General features: G+C 40.2%; 1 protein-coding gene across 7 annotated transcripts in view; it reads right to left on the bottom strand.

Moving 5' to 3' along the window:
- Positions 1–15928, bottom strand: part of dlgap4b (discs, large (Drosophila) homolog-associated protein 4b) — a 143029-nt gene that overhangs the window by 104999 nt on the left and 22102 nt on the right. The window contains exon 4 of one of the 7 annotated variants that reach the window (XM_054783322.1): positions 13507–13700. The exons of the other annotated variants lie outside the window; for them this stretch is intronic. The gene's annotated coding sequence lies outside the window, so the exon portion shown is untranslated. The remainder of the gene's footprint in view (positions 1–13506; positions 13701–15928) is intronic. 7 annotated transcript variants of the gene reach the window in all.

The following is a 15928-nucleotide window of genomic DNA, read 5'->3' on the forward strand; positions in this document are numbered from 1 at the left end:
TGCCGCTAAGAAGGTCAAACGTTTTTTACAGCATATTTGATGTTGGCTGTTAGGGTGTTTTTAGACTGAGGTGTGTATGCACTTACTTGCAATGTCAATGATTTCTCCTACGGCCTCTCTGACCCACAACACAACCTGTTCGTCCACTTATTTATTTAAATCCAACATTATAGCTGACACGGGTTGTTCCTATCAATGTTAATGAATTCAATGTGGCATGCTTCTAATGGAATAATTATTACAAATTGAAGCTTAAATCCACAGCCAACATGACTGAGGATTACTGATTCATTTCATCCATCTGAGCATTTGATAGACACTTTATCAAGGTGTTACACTCGCCAACTATGCACATGATGATATGATCAAATCAAAAAAAGTGGACCAAACACAATGAAGTGTAAGCCCACGGATAAAAGAGGTGGGCATGGGCCCAGCACGATTACTCACGCACAAGCAATCAATGAGATTCCTCCTCCCACCAGCTATTAACGACAACACCCACCTTGCACAATAGAAATGAACAGCTTTGAAATGATGCGAAAGCATCGTAGCCCGAATAAGCGCAGAACAGTAGATATCCAGAGGATGGCGGGGTAGAATTGCCCGTGCGTGTTCCCTAAATGTCCTCACATGTCAAATGGAGTGGACAATGAAGACAAACACACACAAGAAACCATAAGATCAATCAGTTCAAGCTGTGTGCTTAATGTGCTTCCATTGTTAAGTCAATTTTCTCCCCTTCCGAAAGTCAAGTGGTTTTGTCTCACTTTGCAAGGTGCAACCAGTGACACCCTTACAGCAAAGAGACACCTTTTCACCAACAAGCACACACACACACCATATTTAACAATATATATTAACTGTGTGATGTACAGTACATTATTACAGTGGCAGTCAATACTTAGACCCAAAGTCCATTTGTCTTCTGTACAAACAAATAGACATTTGCCATTTAATCTTCTGTGTAATGACATTATCTTATGTGGGCCACATGCAAGCTGCTTGTATGCACATGATATGCTTGTAAGCCAGCACATACTATGAGTGAAATCAGGTCATGGCCATTAAATATATGACATGAGATTATAGTAATAGATATTGTAAAAATGAGTAATATAGTGTATTTGAATCAAAGTTAAGTGGTTCTGTGTATCTTAATGATCTATCAAGCCATAGGGGTTTAATATTCTTGTCTCCACAAGACTAAATCATATAGTACTAAAAGGAAAACTGCACTTTTTTGGAATTTTGCCATATCATCCTTATGTTTGACGTGAAAGCATGTATTTCCCTTTTCGACGTGTCCTAAGCACTGGAAAAACTGCTAACATTAGGAAGCTAAGAATGCCTGTAAGGGGGATTCGCCATTTGCAGGGTTTCACAGGACATCACATCCGGTTGTTGTCAGCCCTGCCTCAAAAGAGATGGGGGGCCTAGAAGTGAAGAAAACCGAGGCAGCATAAACATAATAATGTGGCATGTATTAGCTGTATGTTGGCATGTATTAGCTGTATGTTGGCATGTATTAGCTGTATGTTGGTGTAACCCTAATTGTCACCAGTCTTCCTTTCCTGTCATTTGCATGCAGGATACTTTTCAGGGCTACTAATTGACCCCGCGGAGAATACTGTATCAGTCGATATATACAATTCGAGAGAGAAAACCTTCCCGTTGCAAGAGGGCAGAGAGGCCTCGTGTCTCACATCGCCACACATTACATGTGGAAATAGTCTGCAGCGAAAACATGTTTGTCATTTCCTACATGCTGGGAATAAAAGCTATACACGCTAATGATTCTGTAGCCAGCTGTTCTCTCTCTGAACTTGCACGCATATTGCACTTATTGCTTGGAAGCTGGAAAGAAAAATAGGAAGAAGTGTTGAAAAGTATTTAATTGATCACAGAGGGATATTTGAATAATTTCACCAGAGGCCTGCATTATTGTGTGTGTGGTTTAAATGTGTTTTGCATATGAAATTAGACTTCTTGGATTGTGTACGTTACAAGGTTTTTAAATATGGTTTAATTGTATGTGATGTTGAAAGTTTCCAAAAATAAATTATAGTTGCATATGCAGTAATCCTTTGTCTATTGCAGACCCGACCACGATATGTGAATTTCCGCAAAGTAGTATTCCTTATTTATAAATCAAATATTTTCGTAGTTAGAGCATAAAAACCTATTTAGGACTTTTTAAATATATATTTTTTGACATTATTAGAGCCCTCTAGATATGAAATAACACTCCTATATTCACCTTTACACTTGTATTAACCAATATAGTAGACATAATAAGAGTAAATAAGCCATTTAAGACATGCTCGTGTGTGTTGCTATAAATATGTTCCATTGCTATAAATGCATTCCCGAGGGGAGCAGAGTGAGAGGCGAGAAATGACAAGAAATGACGTCGGGGGCAGTGGCGGAGCTACGGGGTGGCCCCGACGGCTGGGGGACAATTTTGACAAACGCGGCTCTGTGGTGCAGAACATTAGTTCACCCTAACCGCCGTTTCCACTTGGACGCATTTCACTGCAGCACACAATTTTCCGTGTGGGGGAGCTGTCAATAAAACCGCGTCTTGCATGACCTGCAAGCGGTAGGTAGGTTTTCCATGATTACTTAGGTCGGCCCCGGTCATGTCTTCTCACTATGTTAACTTTGACTTTAATTCTGAAACGTGATTCAGCACATACATCTGTTAATAATGGAAGCTCTCTGTAGCAGCATGAGAGGGCATGTGAAAGGAGTCTAGAGTTAACAGGGATGCCGATCGGCATCGCCATGATGGGCCACAGAATCCATAAACTATGTATTGGAAACATGTCCTTGGCACACTGCTCAGCTATTAACTGCTTTAATAGATGGTCCAAAAGCAGTGGTGGAGCTACGGGGTGGCCAGTGGTGGCCAGTGGCCACCCCTGGTCTCTCTCCGGCCACCCCACTGGCCATCTAGACAATTCAGGTATCAATTTATTGCCACCCCTATGTGAGTAATGGTCTCACTTTGGCCACCCCAACGAAAGATTTCTGGCTACGCCACTGCTTTGGGGGCCCAGAGTTGAGTTTCAATTTGCTGTGGGTCATGGCCGCAACAGTAACTCTCTTTTCATGAGGGATTTTTATTGGGGATTATTGTGCTTATTGTGGGATAATTCAACCTAATAAAACCAAGTCTGCCACTTGTGTGAATATTTGAGAACATTGCAGTAATATTACTGACACCTCGTGGCTGGTGTAGAATACTACGTCAACATCTTTGAATGTGTCTTTTAAATGCCGTATATTTGTATTTTAGTTAATATTGCCATTATTATGCTTGAAAATGCTTAGTTTAGGGAAACAAATATGTAACATTTGCTTACATTTCCATGTGTTTTGAATAATAATTGCCCACATTCCACCCCAAAACAGCATGATTTATTAATTAATATATTTTTGAAAAACTGTGTGTGAAGAGTAAAGGCGCAAAATTTAAACCGTGAAGTGGCGAGGGACGACTGTATATATCAGGAAATCTTGATTCATGGCTGTACAATATGATGTGGAAGTGAGACGGTGCACGCTCCACATCTAATAGAATCAGTCCAATTCATCTCAACACACTTCGGCTGTTATGTATTTGTGATTTGTGTAAAAGAGGGAGAGAAGGAAGATTAAAATGTAAAATTTTAAAAAAGCTTCTTCTTGCCTAATTATTTCATTTTTCAACCCGGTGGGGGAATGGTGGCTCTCACTGGGGTTGTTCATGGTGGTGTTACTTTGGACAGAATGAGTCTCAATCAGTTTAGGTTTTTTTCAGAGTAATGACTTCTACAAAAATGGGATTACAGTCGTCCCTCTCTACATTGGGGTTTGAACATTGCTCCCTCATTCTATTATGTTTTTTTAAAAAAATAATTAATACATGATTGCTGTTTCGTGGTTGGCTACGGCCTATTATTACTTAAAAAAAATATTCAAGGAAATTTTACATATCCTTTGCCTAAAATAAGCATTTTCAAGCATAAAAAATGTTCTAAATGAATTAAAATACAATTTAAGGCAATACAAGATGTTGAACTGCCACTATGTGTCACTTGCAACATGCACCAGACTTCATTGCCAGCGACAGGCTTTTATTGTCAGTTTGAATTATCTCACAACAGGCCCAATAATAACATAAAAATAATTATCATCGTAGTCATAATCATCATAATAATAAAGGCTACTGTTGTGGCCGTACTGACTCCAGCTACAACTCAACTCTGAATCCCCAACATGTCTTAAATGGCTTATTTTCTCTGATTATATATACACTAAGTCCCCAACCAACGAACACAATTGGTTCCAGACGACCGTTCTTAAGTCGAATTGTTCTTAAGTAGGGGAAAAGGTAATATTACCAATGATATAGGTACTACATGTACGTATATATATACAGTATATACGTATGTATGTAAATATGAGTTTGGACGTAGTAGTAATATTAAACGAGGATAATTAATGAAAAAAACAATAATAAAAATGATATAATAATATGTAATGATAAATGTTATTTACCTTTGAAGAGGAGTGGTCGAGCATACGTCGTTGTGGTGGAGTTGGAGGAGGGGTTATTGAAAAAAAAGGACAAGTCGTCGTCGTCGTTAGACTCTTCTAAAAGAGGTCGTGTTCTGTGGGTGGTGTAGAATTAAGCAGGCCTACTGACTCTTCATAACTTTAATCACAAGCTGTGCCGGGTTGCATGTACAGCTACAACTTAGCTTTTCTTCACGTCTCCTCCCCCTGGTCTTCATCGTCTGTTGGTCCCATTAGCAGTGTCACAGTGCCCTCTACTGGTCAAGCATGTGAAATATGGACTTAAATATACATAAATATGGGCTTATAAGGCAAAATAGATGAAAACATAGACCAGTCAGCTTGCGTTCGTATCTCCGAATGTTCACTAGTTGGATGTTCGTGAGTTGGGGACCTAGTGTACTGTATTGGATAATATTAGTGTAAAGGTGACTATAGGTGTGTTATTTCATCTCTAGATAGCTGTAATAATATTAAAAACCGTATGTAGGAGGTCGTAAACAGGTTTTCTATGCTTTAACTACAACAATATTTTATTTATAAATAATGGAAATTCACTTATCGTGGTTGGGTTAGGTACCAATTAACCGCGATAAACGAGGGATTACTGTACTGACATGAAATGAATGACAGGTCTCAGCCAGTCATGGTGTTACTGCCTTCAGAGTGCCCAAATAAAAAGCGCACAAGTAAATGCATCCCTGGGTGAAATAGGCAAAAAACGTTATTTCACCTATCAGATACTTAGTTTGTACACACACGCATTTTTTTTTATCATATTGACATACATGCTAGGAAAAATGAAACACTTTATGTAATATACTCTGAACTAATCCTATTTTTTTATTTTGCAAATCCCATCACCCCTCATCACTGAAAGTTAAATCTTAAAGTGAAAAACTGTGTAGTTAGGGTTTGTAGTTAGAGTTTGCCTTCCTGCGTGAAAATGACCTTATCTTAACCTCTCTACAGGCATCTGCTTGGAACATAATGATTGAGCAACTGACATCTTGATCTTCCCTCATTGAGAAACATCTTCTCATCCGAGCCGTGGTCTCATCATTATGTACAGCAATGGGCCTGCTGCATGCCATGAACAAGGGGGCTCGTTCCTGCCGCCATCATTCATAGCGGAGAAGGGAAGGATTAAGATCAATGAGGAAAAAGTCGACGAGAGTGTTCTGCATCTTAATGCAGGCCACAGTGTGGAACAGCCTTGTTGTTCGGATGCAACGGCTAAGCAAGCTGATGTGGGTGGAAAGAGGGGGGGGTAAAGGTTGACGTGACGAAAACCTTGTGTCGATTACACAGAAATACCACAAGGGCACAAATTTCCAACTCAATCATCTTCGCTTTTCAGTCAATATTAGCGTGTGAGGTTAATGTTATATCATCAGCATAAAGTAGAACAGCATATTTTGTCTGTCAAAATCATTCAAAATCAACAATAATCTGGTTTCTTAGTAGCTAAAAGGACATACTTGGTCATTATACGCACATTTTCCATGATACAGGAAAACAAAACATATTAAACTCCATAAATCTGATTTAATGAGATTTGACAGCGATATTAGTGCCCAGGCATCTTTACTTAGATGTGATGTTGAATTTAAATACGTGCTTAAAGGCTCCACCCCACATAAGGCACACACACACGTATTAGTTATGTGTTGTCAGCTAATGATAGTGATTTGGCAAAGTTTAGCTACTAACATTAGCTATCATTGAATGTATAGCCCATCATAACAAGAGCATGTCTGCAAATTGATTGTCGCTTCTCTGGTACTGCTTTTGTGTATGTGCACGAGACAGCCGTGAGTGACAGCCATAAACGCCAGTCATCTTATTCGGGTTGAACAACAATTTTTATTCCATTTTATTTGACAAGGCATCTGGAGAAGGCATTCGACCGTTTCCCTCGAGGAATGCCGGGAGTATCGCTCCCTGTGTGACAAGTATCTGAGCTAGGTCCGAATTAATTATGCAAAATTTCCTTTTTTGATGTTATAACAGTAAGATGTGTCCCTAGAACAGGGGCTGGCAACCTTTATGACCAAAAGAGCCATTTTGCCCCCTCGCCCACTAAAGAAAATACTCCAGAGCCACAAAACATCAGCTTAAAATATCTTTTAAATAAATAACTTTTAAAAGTTTGAATCTTTCTTTATTTTACCAATTACAGCAACGGAATGCAACAAATAGAAGTGCGGTGTGCATGTGTAACAGATTCCAACTAGTGGGGTTGTGTTAGTACCTTCCTTAAACCTCACCCCGTCTGAAATGTGCAGCACAGCCTGTTTCTTTTAGCTCGCTGGCTATGGCGAGGAGCACGACACTGGTGAGCGACGCTATCACATCCAGAACAAATTACGAGTCTCCCACGTATCTGACTGGCTGTCAGATTTGGAGGGAATTTTGGGGTGTCAATGTAGTTCAGAGGAGAAAAGGCGGACGGTGTCACTCAAGTACTCTTGCTAGTATCAAATCTTGCTAGTATCGCAGATGAACTTACATAAATATCTGTGTCAACTAATGTAAACCTACCTGGTACCAACAAGTTCCCATGCCACTGCTTTTTTGTTTACATCACTATATTCTTTTTTTTTTTAGAAATGTCAAATAGCTCCAGGAAATCTGACACGGCAGGTATAATTTTTTCCCTCCTTAAATGCGAGAGCGTACCGAATAGCATCCTGTCTTCTCATTGTTCGGTCAATGAAACTGATTGGTCCTCATCCGGGCGACAGCGATGAAAAGTTGAACATTTTTCAACATTCTGGGATCGCGTCGCAAGCCAGCGTGTGAACGATGACTTGCACGAGCACAACATTTAACACACACAAGTTCGGCGTGTCGCTTGCCAGGACAGAGACTCATTACAGTCTCATTAGAGACCATTATCACCCTGTCTCGCAGGTTCCATAAAAAATGAATGGACTGGAGGCGACGTCGCCACCCGTGTGTGGAGCCTATCAGTGGACCTACAGTACGTGGTCGCTCGTTCGAGCCCGTCGTGTGCATGGCTGAACTGCAGAGTTGACCATTGTTACACTGATAGGTCTAGTTTGAAATGAATGACTAGTTTTCAGAAAGTGTTGAGTGTTTGTTTTGAAAATGTCTTTCAGGGTTTTTTGTTGTTTTTTGCCACATATCAAGCATATAGGAAAGCCGGCATCATTGGCAAAGAAGACAAAGGAATCTGTCTGTGCGGAATTAAAAACTATTTTCTTCTGAGATGTTCCACTTTGGGGTGGTATATTGATGGTTCGTTTACTGCGGGGAGAAAAGACGCGTCTGTCACAACTCAACCAACGCATATGCAGGCAAACACTGGCTCCCCTCCCTTCCTTGCCCTCATTCGATCGCCAGCCAGAACTCAGCCAGAACAGTCTCACAGAAAGTCAAATTTAAAAAATGTGCATTTTCCCCACTCAGGTGTTTTATTAAAACAAAATATTCAAGCATTGAGATGGGAGCCACAAAAAAGAGGCTGAAGAGCATGCCGGTCCGGAGCTGCGGGTTTCTGACCGCGGCCCTAGAACCTGTTTATGATCACCAAACGTGAAAAGAATCTATCATCTCCCTCACTTGTTTGCTCCACTTTTGAAGAGGTGCTCAAATGTTCCGGGTTTTCATGACGCCATGAAGGAAAACCCTCTTATGTAACTCGATGACACTACCCCACCCCACTTAGACACAAGTCCATACAGTCCAATACAATATCTGCCATTATGAAAATAAAAATGGTTTGAAGTATTTTCTCTACCAGAAAAAAAAATCCAAGTCATATTGTTTTGAATGTAGATGTTCAGCATTCCATTACATTGTTAAGTAGGCCTTGGGAAAGCCCTTAAATACCTCAGGGGCTTCTTATTGTTAAAGCAATAAAGAATATAAAATGTGGATAAGTGCTTTTCTCTAAGTGCTTCTTAATGTGGAAAATTACATTGCAGTGAATTTGTTCCAGACCTGACCGTGATAAGTGAATTTCCACAAAGTAGGATTCCTTATTTGTAAATTGAATACTTTCATAGTAAGAGCATAGAAAACCAGTTTATGACCTTCTGAATACGATTTTAAACATTATTAGAGCCCTCTAGACATGAACTAACACCCCTATTGTCACATTTACACTTTTACTACCCAATACAGTAGACATAATAAGAGTAAGTAATGCATTTAAGACATAAAGACCTGTGCGCCTGTGTGTTGCTGTAAATGTGTTCCCTACTGGCGCTGAGTGGCAACCAGACAGGAAATGGTGTCAAAGATTCAGAGTTGACTTTTAGCTTGATGTGGGTTATGGCCTTAATAGTAGCCTGTGATTTTATTAGGGATTTTTATTATGTATTATTGTGCCTGTTGTGAGATAAACCTGCAATAAAATCCTGTTGTTCCGGTGATCAAGTCTGGTGTGTGTGTCTCAACATTACTGTGCAATACTATATATCATCATTCAGGTCTTTTAAATGTCCTATATTTGTATTTTTGGTAATTTAACCATTTGCATGCTTGAAAATGCATAATTTAGGGAAAGAAATATGTAAAATTTGCTTCAATCTGCATATTTTTTGGACTAATAATAGCTCGTATTCAACCATAAAACTGCATGATTTATTAATCAATATATTTTTGAAAAACTGTGATAAAGTGAAGCTGGGAAATTCGAGTCCCAAAGTGGCGAGGGATGAGTGTACATGTTCTTTTTCAATGGCTGAGATTATTGCTACAGGTAATGTTTTTAAAAGAAAAAAGAGGTAGAACATCTCAAACCAGGTATTAGCACATCTGCCAAAGTTTAATAACAACAGGAATGAAAGTGACACAGAAGTCAAGGGAGCAATGAAGGTTGCAGACAATGGCACTTTGGGTTGTGACAGAAACTAGACTTCTCTATCACCACAGATGCCTCAGTCCAAATTTTGCACCTGACGGCACCATGAAGGCATCTGTTGGTCAATTAGCAAATACTGTGTGGACTGCATACACTGCAGGACATGGCGTCAACTCACACTTCCAGGTTTCAGCACTACGTAGCTCTGTGCTGAGCCACTTGTGTTCTGTCAACCTTTTTACATGCAGTTATTTACATCTAGTGGACCCATTACAGGTACTGTTTGGCTGTTCCTACAATATTAGTTAGTAACCTACTTTCTGGTCAATTAATGATGTGTAACATTAGGACAAAAAGGACAAACTCCAGTGTCCTCTTTCTGTAATTTTATTTGGATCGCTATCAAAATTGGATAGGTTACTGCTCAGCACATGCATAACCCCTACACAAGGTTTAATCAGGTCTGTAATTTTGCCATAGCCAAATACGTTTCCAGCTTGACAGAAGTAACAGACAAGGATGATTACATAAGCAGTCTGGCTTGCAAAGGGAGAATAATGGTTCTGCCCCTCGATCACCTTCTTTATATTAATCATAATGTTAGTGGGCCACCTGGATTTAAATAATTCCGAAATCATGCAATAGTCACCACCCTTGTGACCAATCAATACAGTATATACACACAACACATAGCCAAAAAACACCATATCATTTATCATGTGCTACTTTGAATATGCCAACCTTATTATTACTATTCCATCGTAACGTCAGCTGCTGACGAGGTGAACCGAGCGTCCGTTCTTGATCCTGCCACCTTTGGTTCAAAGGAGGCATCAATTGATGTCATGGTGTCTACCTCATGCCAGCTATTAGTCAGTCTCCCTCCATTGTTTGCTTCAAATAAAACGGGAACATCTTGCAAGTAATAGGAATAGATAAAAGCAACCCAAAGAGCTGAAGAGAAAGAAAAGAAACAGTGACAATGACGGGGATCGTTCTCTAAAACAGGGGTCACCAACGTGGTGCCCGCGGGCACCAGGTAGCCCCCCACGACCACATGAGGTGCCCGCAGGCCTGCTTTTCATCCAGGTTTTCAGTTAATAATGAAAGAACAGTAGAAAGAAATGCATTCTGAAATACAAAATGTGAGTTGTGGACACCAGCATTTTGTTAAAGTTCTGGTAAAACAAGCATATTCGCTTTGTTTGGGTTTAAAATAAGATCTGAAAATAAATGTTACAAAAATGAGTAGCTCTTGGCCATTTTCATTTTGTAAAAGTAGCTCTCACAAGGAAAAATGTTGGTGACCCCTGCTCTAAAGCTACACATTGAATTGTGACATGATTTCATTTGACAAATATGACAAAAAATACTCGCAGTCAGTTCATTATTTATCATAAGCACGTTCAGACTTTACTTAACATAATCCGCTATACTGTATTTGTGATCCTATCGAGCTTATTTGAATTTTCATGTTGACCTTTTTTTTTTTTTTTTTTTTTTGCTATAAGTGCAAACTGCTGAACAGAACGGAACACTGTTCTTGTCGGTTTCTTTCCCGACATTGCTGATGATACACAGTAACTGCTCCGGAATGTTATTAAAAAAAGTAGTGCTATCAAATCAGTGAACAAACACCCTTCACCTGAAGCTACCTGCACCTGTCGAGAATACCAAGAAGCTGTGATCTAGTGCTATAAAAAGCTCAGAGAATGCGCAGTACAAAAAGGGTCTATGAAAATTTGGTTTCTCCGACAGACGCGGTGCTCCAATACGAGGGATGACGACATCTCCGGTGAGGATGTTTAAATATAGACGTCTGTTTGTGTCGCTTGAGAGTGTGTTCATTTATTACTTTTATTTGAGATGTTTTCATTCCCGGAGTATCTGCCTTTGTGATGCTACTTTAAAAAATATTTTCCATTAAAAAAATTTATCTGAGACGGCACAATATCTGCTATAATATGACAACCCTTCGGTATAAAAACCAGTGAGACGTTCATCTAATACCTTGATCTATCATGCCCTATGGTGGAATCGCCTGACAAATAGGAATACAACCTCCAATGCTGCAGATATTTAATACAGGACTACCCAATACATTATACATGCCCCTGTGGAATACAGCTTCCTTCTTAACCTAGTCAGGCCACAGATAAAAAAAAAAAGATTAGAAATGGCCCGGCCTTGAAATCCCACTGTGGCTCTGAGTTCTAATCTGGTGCTATTTCCTGTGATATGAAAAAATGGAAAACAAACCTCCATAACATAGCAAAAGACTACCGATTCCAACATCAGGCAGTATTTATTTCCTAAAATAAAATTCTCAATTCTTATTCTTATATTATTCTAAAAAAACACAGTGTTTCCCATATGTTCATTTAATGCCACAAATAAATTTGGACCACCACAAATAGATTTGGAGCTAACTGTTTTCCCTCGCTCATAAACATATCATAACGGGATTATCTGTGAATGTAGCTTGTCGTTAAAACTGCACAGTAGAGTAGTAGCATAATACATCGACACTCTGCTTCTGAAAACACCTCATACACACCTGGTTTGCCAGAGAATAAAAAGATGTAGCAGGAGGTATCAGTATTTAGTAGGTATTCAGGGTCTTCCAGACTGTTTTGTTCTTGTTGTCTTGTTCTTCTCAAAGACTAACCTCTCAAAGGACACAAAAAAACTACAAAAAGAAGCAACTTAAAAAGGTAATTTGTAGTTCTAAACATTTGTTTTGCTTTTCATGTTTTTTCCTCACTTTTTGTCTCACATTTTGCTATTACTGCTGCATTTAAAATGAATCTGCAAATAATACATCCATCCATTTTCTATGGCGCTTATGCTCATTAGGGTTGCGGGGTATGCTGGAGCCTATCCCAGCTGCCTTCGGGCGAGAGGCGGGGTACACCCTGGACTGGTCGCCAGCCAATCGCAGGGCACATATAGACAAATTCCCACTAACATTCCCACTAACAAATATGGACAATTTAGAGTCGCCAGGTCTTCCCGATCTCCTGACTGTGTGGCCAACATGCTAACCACTACACCACCATGCGGCCCGCAAATAATACAGTCATGCTGTATTAATTTAGCCTGTTTGTGGTTGTTGGATAATGCAGTAAAATACATTATGGTACTATGAGCTGTTCTTTTCCTTCTTCATACTTTTCTCTTCCCATCCCTCTCACACATATTGACTTTGTTTTCATCAGTCCAAAGACATATAAATACTTTCTGGCTAAATCTTACATGACGTTACTGTGCTTAAATTAGTTACCAGTGGTTTGTGCTTTGTTGCAGCTCTGTCTGTGTTATGTTGATATTAGGAAAGGGTAACAGTATTGGTCAAAGCCTTTGCACATGACTGGTTATTAGGGATGCTCCGATAAGGGTTTTACGCTGCCGATTCCATTACTGATCATTAGGAGTGTCACGAGATACGCAGCTCACAAGACGAGGCAATGGACGAGACGAAATTTTAACATTAATTTTAAGAAAAGTACAATGACAAACAAACTTTTTTTATTTAACCGCATCACAAAACAATGCAGGTGCGTTTGGAAATGTGTATTGTCCCACACATTGACACTCAACAATATTATTTGAGACCAAATAAACCAGCAATGTTATGATAAAATATAATAACAATAAATAATAATAATATATCCAGAAAATGCAATATTTCCTTTTATATGGCATCTTTTACTCTGTAAATTTGTGGAATTGCTGTCTAACGTTTGCAGCATTTCTTGAAATGCTGGCTTTTCAACGCTATTAAAGTGCAGCATTTCTTTCTGTGAGCACACACATTTTGTGCTGCTCCGTCTGTATTTCATTTGCTAACCAGATGTGTCAGTGTGTGCTGACTGTCGGGACGGAGGTTCTGCATCTCGTTTTGTAGTTTTTTTCCCAGACGGGAAAACTGGGTTGGGTGAGCAGGTTCGTTTTGTTGCCTTTGATGTTGCTACCACTTTTGAATAAATTCGGCATACTTGCTCCTTCGTGTTGATGGGCTCACCTTGCTCATTGTTAATATTCCCACACAGGCTTGTGGTATTTGGCTTTGCAAGCATCTTTTTCTCTACTGACTTCTGCTATGTTACCTTGCATTGCTCCTCACGAAGCTCCACTCTTTTGCTGCGTGTGTACTCTTGCAGTCCCACCTCCTCCCACAGATACAAAGCGACTGTATGACTGACAAGAGGTCCCACTTTGTTCGCCGTTGCTCTATGGAACGCTGTTGCTCTATGAAGCGTCTAGGTGCTGAACCAATGCACAGAATGAACTCTCTTCCTGCCTGTTTGGAAGCGAGAGACGAGGAACGTCACGTTTTAGTCTCGCAAGATCTCGTGACACCCCTACCGATCATCCATGAGTGAGATAGACTGAAACCGATACCGATCACCCAGAATTCCTGGCTACCCCCCTGCTATTGGCTATATGATCAGAAAAAGGAACTATAAAATCACCTTCATTTTGACAAAAACATATTTTACTTACTTTTTTCAAGAGAACACACTGAACAAGAGAACATACTGTATCACTTGTGAAACGCAGAGGATGAGACGCCATCTTTAAGGAGCTAATCGATGTGAGAGTACATTGTCTGGTGGAGCTTTTCATGCCGGACTTCCAGGTAGCACTAGAAATGCTCCAAGTGAGTCGGTGTCTTCCACCGCTAAGAAAGGCTGGTCATCTAGTCCGATGAGTTAATTATTTTTCGGGTTGCTTAGCCTTCTGGCTGTCACGCACATACGGGCGAGTGTTGACTAAGTTAGTCGCTGTTTGACTGACTGTTGCTTCACCGTGAGCCTCAAAAACTCACCATACTCTGTTAAGTGCCATATTAAATTAAAGCTTTATAATGTGCTACCCCGGTGAAATATTTTTTGTGGCATATGTTGCGGAATGCATACTTTACATCACTCTCACAGCACAGCAGACATGTCGGGTTTGCCGCTGCATGCCTGTGCAGTGTGAAGGAAAGGGGGACACTACCCAAGACATTAGAGCAGGACTCTACACTGCACACAGGGTTCTCACATGCTTTCCGACGAAAATCGGCTGATACTGATCGGTGGCTGATGGATCAGAGCATCCCTACTGGTTATGTCTATTACTGCATTCTGACATTATCACGGACAAAGAAAAGCTTCCGAAGTAGGGAAATGAAGCAAAAGTCAGTCACAAACAAGCATTTTATGACATGACCTATACATGAATATAGTATGAGAGGTGCAACTAGACATGGCTATGGGCCTTTGTGCATCTTTGTGTGCGTGCAAGAAAGACAAGCAGTTGAGGGCAGAGTGCTGCTTTGAGTGACGAGATGTGATGAGACACAGTCTGAGCGAGTGCATAGTGGCAGGACACAGAGAGAGAGAGAGAGAGAGAGAGAGAGAGAGAGAGTGTGCGTGCGTGTGTGTGTGTGTGTGTGTGTGTGTGTGTGAAATGGATGAGAGAGTGAGAACAAGAGAGGCAAGATGGACTTAAATGGCTATGAGTAAGCATAACCTGTTATTTTTTTCCTTCCTTTTTTTGGTAAGCAAATTGAGGCCACTAACACAGCCTGCTTTTCAGGTCACTCAAAAAGCTGTGCTAAAATGGAAGCAAGACCTAAATCCTTTATTAATTTGATGGAATGACAGATACTTAAAGGATCCTCCTGTTGAAAGTGACTACACTTTATTTTTATTATACCTGTGGGACAACCACAGCAATTAAACTGATTTAGTGTATTATTTATGGCTTGAAGTTGTGGTCTGACGGTTTGTAATCTGAAAATACCCCTTCTCCCTCTCCTCTTGAGCTAAATATCAGGATGCTCCAGTTGGCACAAGGCAGCCATTTTTTATTTGTAACACATGCAACATCGCATGCTTTGCTGAATTATTCACCTATCACTGGGCATAATGTTTACACGAGCTATACAACAGATGTCAGTTGTTATTGTCATCATTGTTGTGCCAATCTAGGTGAAGAGTCCAGCTGGTCCCATGGCTATTTAGAGAGGTGTCAATCAATACAATGATTGTTCTTCTTCTTGATGACCAACAACCAGACGGCCAATTCTCTTTTAAACTGCTGCTTCTTTTCAGATACAGCTTTGAAAACATACTGACTGACTGCATAACCTGCAAAGTGTCGTATCAGAAGAATTTAAAAACTCTAACAGTGCTTCGGCTTTTTGGTCTCCACAGCACAATCAGAAGCATTTTTAATAATGAAGTGCTGTACTATGATGTTTGAGGAATAAAGACTAGATTAAAGACTAGATTGGGTTTACAGTTGCCCTTGAAATCATTCAACCCATCCATCCATTTTCTATGCCGCTTATCCTCACTAGGGTCGCGGGGGTATGCTGGAGCCTATCCTAGCTGCCTTCGGGCGAGAGGCGGGATACACCCTGGACTGGTTGCCAGCCAATCGCGGGGCACCATTCACACTCACATTCATACCTATGGACAATCTAGAGTCTCCAGTGAACCTAACATGCATGTTTTGGAGTGTGGGAGGAAACCGGAG

This window comes from Dunckerocampus dactyliophorus, chromosome 8 (assembly GCF_027744805.1).
Source record: "Dunckerocampus dactyliophorus isolate RoL2022-P2 chromosome 8, RoL_Ddac_1.1, whole genome shotgun sequence".
Classification (NCBI taxonomy): Eukaryota; Metazoa; Chordata; class Actinopteri; order Syngnathiformes; family Syngnathidae; genus Dunckerocampus; species Dunckerocampus dactyliophorus.